At 38.3% G+C, this 13,609-nt stretch overlaps 1 protein-coding gene across 8 annotated transcripts in view; it reads left to right on the forward strand.

The window, feature by feature from the left end:
* The first annotated feature begins 530 nt into the window (after positions 1-530).
* The window catches only part of Kug (FAT atypical cadherin kugelei), a 302,654-nt gene continuing 289,575 nt past the window's right edge, over positions 531-13,609 (forward strand). For all 8 annotated transcript variants that reach the window (XM_083109722.1, XM_083109721.1, XM_083109723.1 and 5 more), the window contains exon 1: positions 531-943. The gene's annotated coding sequence lies outside the window, so the exon portion shown is untranslated. The remainder of the gene's footprint in view (positions 944-13,609) is intronic.

Here is a 13,609-nt window from a genome sequence, read left to right on the forward strand (position 1 = left end):
TGCTCTGGATTCAAAATCCACTCGCTCGAGTTTACTATTTTTTTCCACTTGCCTCCGGTCGCGAGTGTCGAACTTTGATTGCGGGTCAGCGTCGATCGTAACATCGTGCCGGTCGAAGAAAAACACGAGGGAAGAAGCGCGCGATATTCGAACTTGCGTGCATCGCGCGCAACGGTCCATAACGCGCGGGTGGCTTGCTCCAACAGGCAGGGGGAAACGGGGGAAAGGGGAACGGTGACGAAGCACCATGAAGTGAGGCATACACACGGCAACACGTTCGCGCCGGTCTAGAGTTGGAAAAGGGATCGGGGTTGCTTGTGTGGACCCGGTATAAGAGATCGTACGCGAAGAGAGAAGGGATCGTCGCCGGTGGAAGAGCGCGTCAGGCGGTCGGCAGGTGGGGAACGGGGCACGGAAGGTAACGGACTGAGAGGAAGAGCGGCGGAGCGGGGGAGCTGGAGTGGGGGGACGCGACTCGCGCGGCGGCCGCGAAGGCGCGGTGGCGCGCCAGTTTCACTTCGCCGCTCTGACGTGACGGACGTGCGTTGACATCGGTCGCTCGCTTCCACGTGGAGGCAGAGCCCCGAGCTGCTGTCGCCCCGATGTGTCTCTTACCGCGCGCGTAATTTCGCGTAGTTTCGAGTGGCGACGTTGAGGTTGATTGATCGACGAGATATCGCGCCTCTCGAATTTTCCGCGATCGCGGTGGACGCGCGAGAGTGAATCCTTGGGCGGGAAGACGCGCCGTGCGCCTAACTTCAGAGTGCAGTGACACACGATCGAGCTTGAGCTTCAGTGAGACTCGGTGGACGGTGAGAGTGGAGTTGTACCTGGAATTTGGATTACTTGAAACACGATACGTCGCGTGGAGGTGAGGGCTGCATCGTCGCTGCATCGTGTGCCAGAGAAGGGACAGTCGCCGTGGGGATCGAAGCAGAACAAGGTCAGTGTCTTCGGTGCGTTTCTTTCTTCCGCCAGACAAAGGCGTTCGATTCTCGCGACGCGTACGCCGATGAACGGTGTCAAATATGCGCGAAATGAGCGTAAAGCGAGAGGACGAATAGCTGGCATTCGCAATTTCGACAATTACGACAACGTGTATTGAATTACAGATCGCGGAATATATGCACGATGAGACGAGCGCCGACATAACCGGTCACAAAATGGCCGATCGATATTTTGCCGTTATAATTTTTTCATTTCGTTACTTTAACAACATGAAGTTGCCGAATAACGACCGCGTCTCTTCGATCTTCATCGCGATATTTTTACATTTAGGAGAAAACCAATGATATGAAAAACGATCGATAATGATCGACGAGAATTTCGGAGTGAAAGCTCGATTATTCACGCGCCGCTATTATATTTCGCAGCATAAAATTGCTTTTAGTGAGCAAAACCAGCGATCGTCCTGTCGCAGAATATTTGAACAACGTTCGACGCGAGCGACCGAAGTTTTCGGAGCAAATCTCGCTGCGATGGATTTCGGGGAAATACTCGCTTTGAGTGACTTTTTATTGCTCTTTCGAGAACTCAGTTTTTCGACCTAATACAAACGCGCAAAATACGTTGCATACTTTTTTACCGAATTAGTTTTGTTACGAGAAGAAAACTACTTTAATGAATTTATCCTCGATAGCGATTTAGGCGATTCGCGAAAGCGCGTTTCAAGTTTTAATATGTATTAAATTATCGCTCACAGATTAATAAATACAATTTTTGACATTTCGGAATGAACAGTGATTTCCGTTCGCTTGATTTTCGAATGAAAACAGAAAAGTTAAAATGCCGTTTGCTTTCTAAATTTAGTTAGCGCAAGCACGTTGATAAAAAAATTCGAATATACATATTTTTTTTGTTGTGGTCTACTTTAATACGTAGCGTTGTATGCGAAAATTTATTTACATCGTTACGGAATTTATTTAACTCTACGTTTTTTACGTCGAACCGAATGCATGCAATAAAAACACACTGTAGTACGTTTAAATTATTATTCGCGGAAGTTACTACCAACATTAATTATATCGATAAATTTCGAATAGTCCCATGTACCATTATACAAACAAAAAAATGGTATATTGTAATAGGTTTATTAAAATGAAGATATTATAGGAATTCTCATGCGCATCGTACATCAAAATTTTTTGTTTCAGCACAAAATATATTTGTTTTTAATAATTAACATAAAAATATATTTGTTTTTATATGTATAATAATAAATATATTCGTTTCAATAAACTTATTTTTTCGATATTATTAAGAAAATTTAGCTCGGCAAAACAAGTTTGAAATAATCGCAGAATAAATTTATTTCCTTTCTACAAAGCTTTGCACGCAGAACGAAGAACGCTCGAGTATTTCAAGTTTTTTTCTCACATAGATTATACATTGTATTTACGCGTAATGCGTGTAATCTATTTACCAACACCCGCGTTAAATACATACTGTGCGATAAATAACTCAAGTAGCTATGCGTTTAACCATAAGATAATATAATACTATCTCTTAGGCTTTAATATAATGTCGTAACGTGCTACGGATCGAATGATGGTCGCCTTTATTTTCGCTTCGATGTACAATATTTCCTCGAATTCTCCTTCCACAAATCACAGAGCCTCGCGTACCAATTTTGTACGAAAATCCTGTAATTCTTTTCGCGAAAGTAGTTAGATTAGGATATTGAGATAAATTCGCGACGATTTACCTCGGCTGTTGCGTAGCAAGCCCAAGTGTTTATACGCACATGTGTGTGTATGTGTGTGTGCGCGCCGCGAGTCTCGAGCTCGAGATAAGCTCGCGCGTGTGTGTGTACGTGTGTATCAACAAACCTTCGACGACTTCTCACTCATCTTTGCGTCGTATTTAGGTACATCGGAGGAAGGAGAGATTCGGAGAAATTGTACATTGAAGCGAAAATAAAAGTCGTCATTCATCGTGCTTTTACCGAACGATCGTACAATTTTACTTCGAAAATGTATATCTTTTTTTATTGTAATTTTTTTCTTCGCGCTAGCGAGACATCTTTGATGTGGAGCAAGTAATTGGAGGCTTTTGTATCTCCTATTCATTTTTACTCGTCATCACTTTGTAACAATAATGATGCAGAATGGAGATGTATACGGGATGAGAGCAGCGTGAATGCAATTTTGCGAGAAAAGTAACTCATTTATTGAAACGCGGCATCGTCTTGTTCAATTTTTTATTAAGGTTAATTATCCGTAATTTTGCCGCGACTATTAAATTATGTTGTCGATTTTTTTTTCTTTTTTTGAGTGACAAAAGCCTTCAACGTACTTTGTTGCGATGAAACGAGTTTGAAAAACCAGTTCTTTCTTTCTTTTCGTCCTTGACAAGCAAAACATTGGTTGGAATTTACCGAAAAATCTGCAAATTTTTTTATTTTGCTAAGCATATGTATGTCGTAGAAATCTTTGATATTGCCTATATTATTTAAATTTATCTTAAACAGGATCGTCATACGCAGTAAAGTAGAAATTATGAGAATTGATATTAGAAAAAGGGACGATTCGATTTTCTCCTCGGATTTAATCTCGGAGTATATTAAAAAATATTTTTTACCTCGCGAAAGCCTCAGTATGAAAATATTTTTGTGATATCTGTAGAAATATTTCCGTAATATTTGCAATATCTGTAAATGAAATCGTAATACGTTACAGTCAAACGATATCGCTTTCCGGTGTGGCAAAATGTAGCAGATGCGCGGTAACTGTTGTTGCAACAAAGTAAAGCAGTTCGAGGTAAAAGTTTGCGTGACGCTTTTCTAACGCTTTTGCGAGGATCGGTCGCTATCGGTTGCTGAACTTTGTGGATCTTTTTTTTAGATTCGCAGAGAGAATACAAATGCGTCACTCTCGCCGGTAAATAACGTTTGCACGCGGTTCAAACACAGATTCCTCTAAAATCTGTCAAAAATTCCGACTAATATATACACACTCAGCTGATCGTGAAACAATAAACTCGAAAATACAAAAAATAAATCTGACCGTTTGCTGTCTGTTTATTCTTAACAAATGGCACGAATTGTTGACGTTACGCGTTTATGCATTATTGAATTAGAATTCTTGCTTCTCTTGTAACCGGTAGTATCTATTCAGTTTCGTACAACCACTGTCGTTTGCGTATAGCTGAGTATATAACTATGTAACATCTGGCGTCTCGTTAAAAGTTTAGAAGGCCTTTACCTCGATCGATGCGGCAAAGGAATGCATGCAAAAAAGGCACCTCCATAAATTTCAGGCTATGATGGATTTATATGCATTTGAGATATCGTCGTAAACTAACGTTAATAGAGGCTTGATTTTTCGAGATATATCTGGAATAAATATTTGCCGCATTATTTAAGCCTGCGCAATCACTTTGCGAAATAAAACATTCATGCAAAAGATATAAATCAAATGCACATAATGTGTTCTCAAGATGTAATATCTTATATCGAAAGTATAAATCTCAGAATCGCGAGAGTAATATTAAATGAGTTAAGTAATCGTGGCCTTTTTTTACGACCGCTCGTCTGTCAAATGCGTCCCATATACCGTATTATTGCCCTTTAATTATAATGACGACGTTTCGGGTAAGAGACATTAGCCGGATATCTCTGTTGCATCAGCGTCGATATACGACACGCCATTAAACGTCGAACAGACATAGTTTCCATGAGTGCTTTAACCCATTCCATTCGAGTTCGCATGTTAACGTCGTTTCGTTAATTACACCTTGTGAGATTACGACGGGGACAGGTGGCTCCGACGATTAGCCATTGTCCTGGAAATGCTGGTCGAACGAATACGCTTTAAGTATCGTCGATAAGTACTGATTAATGTACTCTGTGCTTAGCGTCGATGGGCAATCGTAACATTTTAGCCGAATGAAAAATTAGCCTTTTCGGTCGGAGAAAACTTTGGACGTTTCTCAACAGAACCTATCGTGTGACCATCCAAAAAGCTTCCCGATTCGAACATTCCGGTTTCTCGACTGTCATTCTATAATATATTATACGTTAGACCTGTCCTAAATACCTTTAGCGCATTATTAGGGGAATACTTTTCGAAAAAAAATGTTAAATATTTATAAATAATTACTGTATATATTTAATTAAATCAAGCCGAGTAGCGATTAAATTAAAAATCTCGACATTATTTTTTGAACGGAAATAAATACTTATTATTGGCAAATTTAATTTAAAAAAAAAAAGAGGGAGAAGGAGTGTGTATTAGAGCTCCTTGCAACCATATTCGCGCCTGTAACGGATCATAAACTCGAGGATGACGATAAATTTGTCGGTAAAAGGTCGCCCGAGGAGTATAAAGGCAACACAACAACGCCTCTCTCAGGTTTGACGCGCAGGAGCAGCTGCCGCATCCTCTCTTCTATCCTGTGGTCAAAAAATGGTGATCCTCGAGAGTAAATCTAATTTTATAAAGGAAAGGGAACCGCGATATTTGTTCCAACCAAGCCGTACGGAGTTAACGCGCAATGTTTTCATTTTTACATCCCGAGCCCGAGAATGTCGGGGTTTCAACTCGGACACGATTCGGCGCGTATTTATGAGACCAGTCGTATCTCAATCTCAACATGCTGTCGCTCGTGGTCGTAAAATAGCGCGATGTATGCGCAAAACACATTCCATCGCGTGCGCGCGCATTAACGTTCGTACAAGTTGTGTCTATGACTAGTATACAGAATTTATGATAACTGCCTGGTTATGATAACCCACTGAAACTTTGTTCATCGCGGAATTGAAAAGCCGCAGAATAGAAAGTTTCGCGTAACAAGTTACAACCAACTTGATTATATACATATATCACACAGTTTAATCATTTTAATTATTAGAGTCTGTATTATATTTTCTCTCGAGCCATTTTTGCATCACATCATTTTTAATATCGCAGCTATATTTATCTATGCATGAATAATTTCTAAAGTTGATAAACATTAATATTGATTTCGAACATATATGTATGCGTATCAAAACTACCGAATGGTGGACGAGTCGTGCATCACAGATTTAGACTAAACATCGTTTCTCATTCCATCCAGTGGTTCCATCCATTCGATTAGCAGGGATGGGAAAGTTACTTTTTAAAAGTAACTCGTTACCGTTACTCGTTACCGAGTAAAAAAAGTAACTCGTTACCGTTATTAGTTACTTATTTTTAAAAGTAACTAGTTACCGTTACCGTTACTTCAAAAGTAACGATTCGTTACTTTTCGCTTTTAATGTTAAAACAAGATAGAATTAAATAAAAAATTTACTTTGGTAATATTTTTGATTAAAATATTAGTAAAAGCAACAAATTTTTTATTTTAAATTTACAAAACCGTAAAAAATTTAAAGAGATATAGATTTTAAAGCACTTAACATGTAACTTCACATGTAAATAAAAAATTTTAATTTCCATTAAATTGATAAATACAGCTAAATTTACATTATTTTTATGCACTCTCGTCCGATATTACGTCAAACTTAAAAGCTGGCCAATCACATCCATTCCTCAGAAGAATGGAATAACTGTGATTGACCAATGATGTCATTAATCGCTCTCAGAGGTGTCTGTGAAACCGGCACGACAATCTACGAATTGCAAAAAAATACTAAGAGTTCTGATAGCACTTTTCATAATTCTACAGTTCCTGAAAATTAATAAATAATTAAATAATTATTTATAAAGTGATAAACGGTCGGAACTCTGCGCAAAAATGTTTCTAAAGAATAGAACTGTCCAGAACTGCCGTTAAAACTAGGGAAAATCATCAGCACGACACATTTTCACTAAGTGTCGTGCTGGCAAGAACATTAAAAATTCATAAAAAATTATTAATTTTTGGAATATCGATCTGAAATTGCATATATAGGCTGAACTATAGCAGAACTATCGGAAACTCTTACTAAAAATAATAATATTCAACGCGTTTTGGTATTTTAGAGGGAAGAGTGTCGTGCTAGATTCGCGAAGTTAGCACATTTTTCCGATTTCGATTTTTTAATATAAGGAATGCGGAATTCTTTTTAATTTTTATCAGGAACTGTAGAACTATGAAAAGTGCTATCAGAACTCTAAGTATTTTTTTGAAATTCGTAAATTGTCGTGCCAGCTTCACAGACACCTCTCAGAGCTATAAATTTCATCCGAAGTATTATCAAATTTTATATGAATGTCGGTCGATGACTAAAAATTGAATATGACAGAAATACGATGTCATAAGTATTTTCAAAATATGAAAAGTAACGGTAAAAGTAACTGTTAAAATCGTTATCGTTACTAAAAAAATGTAACTACGTTATCGTTACAGTTACAGAAAAAAAAATGTAACGCCGTTACCAGTCCGTTACCAAAAAAAAGTAACTATAACGGTAACGGCGTTACAAGTAACGCGTTACTTCCCAACCCTGTCGATTAGCGTCACTGTGTATAAGCAAAGGGGAACGCTGCTCTCTCCCTTTCTCTCTCTCTCTCTCTCTCTCTCTCTCTCTCTCTCTCTCTCTCTCTTTCTCTTCTATCTTTCACCACGTGACGTTACTCGGCTCGAATGTCACGGAATCCATATGCGTTATTTCTATTTCGCCGAATGTTTGCAGACAAGATTGATTCAATTACGACGTGAATTTAATGATGATTGAGTTTTGTTCGGAAAAAAACCGCGTTACAACTTACATTGTTCGTAAACACAACCTAAAATGTCACTCACGTTCTTACGAGAGTTCGTTGCGATCCAACGCAAACTCGCCGCCACTTATACCGTAAGCAGAGCATGAAAAAGGTGAAGAACGTGCACACGTGCACTTACCGAAAAGAAAAAAAAATACACATAGCACTTGAGATATATGCGCGTTCCACGTGTTGAGAAACGAGAACTGGTGGTCGCAGGCGATTTACTCGACCCGATCTGACCCGACCTGGTCTTAAGATTTTCTAGATCGTTCGACATTCGACGAGCGGATGCTGAGAACTTTGCGACTCGATCGGCAGAAACGCGTCGATCGATATCGTGGAGTTTACTGTTATACCTTATCGATTATGTCGGTTTCCCGCCTCGAGAGACATTCTCGATCGCGGGCGCAATCATTTTTATGGTATTTTACGGTCGTGCGTATATGCGCTTGTGAATAGAACAGATGTATGCATTTTGTGAATAAACGATGTAAAAGAACGGATCTGACAGCTTAATTCGAGTTCCAATAATTGTTTCGCACGGTGCGGTGAAACAATGTTATTGATTACAGGATAACGATACACCCACTGCATTATTAATCGAATCGCATGATTTTCTTTTATAAGTAACAAGCTATATTTACCGCATAATTTTCTCTTGTACAAGTAAAAAGCTAAGAAACGAAAAATTTTCACTTTGAGAATTTTCTGTTAAATACACAGATTTTATCGAATGGATTTTACGCGAGATTTAAAATTGAAAGAAAATGTTCACTGGTGATTATTTGACCGTACACAATAGCGATAACGTCGGCGTTTGAGATGTTCTTGGGAGAAAATCTCTTCCAACAGCATAGGCAGATAATCTCAAACACCTGGCATTGCGAAGGACTTCCCATCAGCAGGTATAAATCCTACTCTGGGAAGCGAAGCAAACTGCCTGCTCTTCTTTGTAACAATATACTCGTGATAAATGATCGTACTGTGTTTGCGCTGCTCTCGAAAAATTATTTACCGCCGAAAGTTTTGAGGGAGGAGGAGGAGCAGAAGGAGAGGGGGAAAAATTAATTACGCGAACGCGGCTTGACGGGAAATTATTATCTCCGAGATTTTTTCCCTTTGAAGCTCGAGCGGGATCGGATTATTTATTTTATATTTTTTTTTCGATCTTTATTATAGGAGGGCAAACGCGAGGAAGGGGGAGGACGCGCCGTCTTTAAAGAGTTATTTAAACTCAAATTTACTGTCGCGCAGCTTCGCTGTCTTCGTTGTGCAATTTGTTACATAATGACTTGCTGTATTTCTTCTTATTCAATGCGCTCGTGGATCGACAAGCGCCGAGAATGCGCAGCTTTGAAGCTATCTTGACAGTTAATTTCCTGAGTGGCGGGAAAAGGAAAGAGAGGTAGAGAGAACCGCAGGTATACAGCAAATAAACATACCGTCATACACCGATTGCATATACTTATGTTAGACCGGAATTTATGCTTATTTCAATTACGAAAATATGTGTGTGTACATTTTTCGTATTCTTATTTATGGCGACTGTTACTGGCAGCGCCATCGAATCGATGCTACACATCTATGGAAATATCGAAATTAACGGAAATATGATTTTATATTTTCAAACTTATATAAAGCACATACAATGTCGTTGAAATGAGCATAAAATGCATATCGCGTCCAATCGATATAATTATTTGATAATAAATAAAACTGTAACAATACATTTTATAATCAATATCGTACGTATAAATATATATCGTTTCTCGTAATATTATTAGCGAACGGTTAATGAATTTATCGCGTTGCATCCTTTCGAAAACTCTGCTGATTTCTCTTTAATCAGTTATCAGCGTCGAATTGGCCATTTGCGTATAAGTGGATTTTAATAAGCTTTTGACAGCGTTAAGAAGATTACGATAAAACGATATTATGTAGAAGTCGGGAGTAGAAAAGCGAAATCTACACGATAAACACGGGGTCATAGGTAATTCAAAGCGCGTTTCCATTAAAATTATACATTCATATCTGGCACTCGTACAGCAGAGATCACTCATTCGCCGGTCATTCGCATGCATTTCGATATGAACAGAGTTTTGGCGGACAAAAAAACTGATGGCGGATTTTTGTAGGATATATTCGTCCCACGATCAATATCATTTATTATGAAATTTTGATAACTGCAGCGTAGAGTGAAACGGCCGACGACCCCTGAATGCGCCAAATGAGAAATAAATCTGTACGGAAATTGTAGCGTCGAACGAAAAATATTTTTTGTAAACTCGTTCCTCTCATACACATTTTCTTTTATACGTTTGCATAGCGCGAAGAGAGATTTACTTCTGCCGGCTTACTAGATTTTACTATGTCTCGTTTCAAAATTACGAGAAAAAATAATAAAGCAGGTACGAGTGTAATTCGTGAAACATAGAGATTATTTTATGCAGAAGCGACAGAAAGACTTATCTAAATATAGAGAAGTGAATAAATTGACGATAAGCCTAAAGAATCGCGGCTGCAGAGAAGAGAATATATATTTTTAACGCGCTCCTCAAAACATCGTCGGCGTCATCCTCGTTTATGCGTACATTCCCATGTTAAAAGCTTCCATAGAAACGTTTCACCATGTAGTTTTCATGCTATGGTAAGATAACGTTGAATGCCTCCCATTTGAGGAAATCTTGAAAACTCATTAAAAGAGTATATAAAAAAAAGAGAGGTTTCTTCCCTTTAAAATATCATTAAATTCTCCGAAAATGTATTTTCTTCCTTCGCGAATATATTTGTATATATTTTAGTTATATAGTTATATAGTTTAGTTGTATATATTTTAGTTTAATTGTTAGGTACTACCAATGTTTTCTTAATGGCGTCTATCATTAAATTTATACATCTACTCTATATTTGGATAATGATATTTTTTTCACAATACGTGCAGTTTCGATAACGAGAGCGATGAATATACGGGAACCATGTTAGTATGCATGTGTGTTTTATTTTATTTTATTTTACCAGATATTTTTCTTATCGAGGAATCTCTAATGTGTACTATTGCGCCTCGCATACAAAAGCCTCGAGGGTAACTCGAGCATGATTATGCTGATCATTGAGAAAAAATCCTCGATCGGGATGACAAGAATCCTGCACGACCCTTAGTAGATTAATAACACGCGTGAGGCTAAAACTCTCTCTTGCAGTCTACAACGAAATCGGAACATTAAAGATTGGTCTGCTGCGAGCGATTACAACGGATGTGAGAGAAAGGGAGAAGAAAGGAAAAGAGAGAGAGAAACAAAGACGGCGGAGATGGGTGATAGAGAGAACAGGAAGGTATGGCGGAGAAAGAGAGAGTGGTCCATGCCTGGGCCAATTCAGCGCAGGGCGCAGGCTTCGACGATAATTACGTCATAAAAAAATAATAGCTCGACCGGTTTCGTGTTGTATCCCCGCCGGGGCTCGCGAGAGATCGTTTGTACCCGGTTGTAAAGAAGAGAACGGCTTTCTCTCTCTCTCTCTCTCTCTCTCTCTCCTCGCGTAGCATCGACCGATCGTCATCAATCATTTTCTCCACGCGAATATCATCGGTTAGTGTTTCACAATAACATTTCGGCCATTTCATTGAGCTATAAGATTTCAAAGAGAGATTGGATAATAATATGGATAAAAGTATCTATAAATATTATCTATATAAATTTTAAAATATTAGTATCTATAGATATAATGTATCATAAATATTCATATAAACAAATATAAAACATATATATATATATATATATATATATAATAAATAAATTTAATAATAAATAAAATAATAATAAATAAAAAAATAAATAAAATGTGATAATAAATAAAATATTAATAATACATAAAATATTTAACAAAAAATATTGCAGAAATATCGGAGAATACGTCAATGGAATATATTATTAATGCGACATTACTAATATTAAAATTGAGATATAAGATAAAATTTCTCTCTTTCTTTTTCTCTCTTCATCTCTTACAATTAGAATATAAAAGTCTGTAGGTCGCAAGAAGACATTCTGTGACTATCTCAACTGCTGCATCTTTCGCTTGAATATTTCTAACAAGTATAAAGCACATTCCGTTTGGAGAAATTGTATTTTTATAAAAAGTATCTTGTAAAGAGGATATTACTCGACATACAAAGCTTCTCATCTTTACTTTTCTCGAGTCTTGCGCGATCGCTTCCTCCGCTTATGCACTTCGCGACATCGATGGCGTCGCCGGTGGCCAGCATCGAAGAAACCCACGCATATTCCGTGTGCATACCAAAGCAATACCCAGTGCTCCTCAAACTATCGAATATCGCGAATCGGCGACAGACTCGTTATATAATTTGAAAGAGTCGAAAAGTCGGCGAATCGATAAAAACTTTGCACAATTTTCACTGCAACAGATATAAAATTGAAACAAAAAGCTCATACATTCGATCGATATTTCGTCTATTATCATTAAAAGCTGTTTCAAATAATATAGCTGTAAATGTACGACGATGAAGATATCTCGCGATCGTGATAAATGTACCACAAAAGTAATCATCCAATTTTAGGGGAAAAAAACAGCTGACTGGACAGCGTGTCCTATTTTCTCCTTTTTACTCCGATATTTAATTCAACAAATTTAATCGAGAGACTCGTGACTGGTGTCGCGTACTCGTACTTTGCGTAGCGTTGAATCTAACCCACGTAATCCTGTTCTCGAGCCAACCGGTAGGCGCGCTCGCTAGAAACGTGTGTGTAACTAGCAGCGCACACAGCCTTAGCCGCGCGCGACCCGGAGTGACAGGAAATCGCCGGCTTAAATTAGAGACAATAACGTACCGCGAAGAACCTCGGTTACACGGTTACACGCACCCGGGTGGAGAGCACCGGCGGCGGATTACGACGGCGCACAGCTGCAGCCGGGGTAATAAGCCCCCTCGCTAATTTGGTTCCCGATACAAGAGCCCGAGGTGCAGCCAAGAGCTCTCTGTTAATCCTGCGGCCCCCTCGGTCGTTTTTACGCTACTGCCGTTGTCTTACGTAAGTAAACGGTGCGCCGACCCGCGGTTCCGCCACCGTCCGTTCCCCGCAAACGATGTAGCCGGAACATGCGAGCTGGTCTAGGGCGTATTTTAATCCGGTAACACGGCGTACAAGTAATATAGCGAATTTATTAATTGCATTATATATATAAAGGAAGTCGCGACGAGAAGCAGTAGGTAGCACGTCTGGTGAACGTCTTCGTATCATGCTAATACGTTGCAAGTGTCATTAACATATTATGCAAATTTGCGCGCGATGCTGCAGTTACTTCGTCTTCGGTTGCGTTTAGTTTTCCGGTATGTAGAGTATGCTGGGAATGGGAAAAGAAACTTCTCATATATTATGAGAATGTAATTTAATCAAATAAATGTGAAATTATGTAAAAAAAGAGCTTTCTTTCATATCCCGCAAAGTTACGAGCGGATTAACATATTCATGTTACTTGCGTATAAAAAAGAAAAGAGTATACTTTATTTCGTTTTTAATATATATGTTATACAGTTTATATAAAAATGTATAAGAATATTTACGTGATGATATTTGCATTTTGACAGTTCATATCCTGGTAGATCTAATTAAAAGCGTCTATGGAGAATCTCTGCTTTAATTGTATACTTTTCCCAAGGACATTCGCTTTATTTGCCCGAGGTGCATTTTATTGCCCGCGGTAGAGCACCGTGACTGTAATAAATTCCATTGTTTCAGTGGAACTACGAATTGGAAATATAAATTTCAAATAATAATACACATGTTCTACAAAATAAAGTTATTATGAAAAGTAATGTCCGAAAAATGAAATATATATGTGAAAAAAAGAAAAATAATTAACAGAAATTATACGAATTTGAAAATCGTGAAATTTTTTTAGATAAATAAAAAGACGGGTAA

The sequence above is a fragment of the Camponotus vicinus genome, unplaced genomic scaffold, assembly GCF_025532165.1.
Source record: "Camponotus vicinus isolate PSW18456_S1 unplaced genomic scaffold, iyCamVici1.0 SCAF_1, whole genome shotgun sequence".
Classification (NCBI taxonomy): domain Eukaryota; kingdom Metazoa; phylum Arthropoda; class Insecta; order Hymenoptera; family Formicidae; genus Camponotus; species Camponotus vicinus.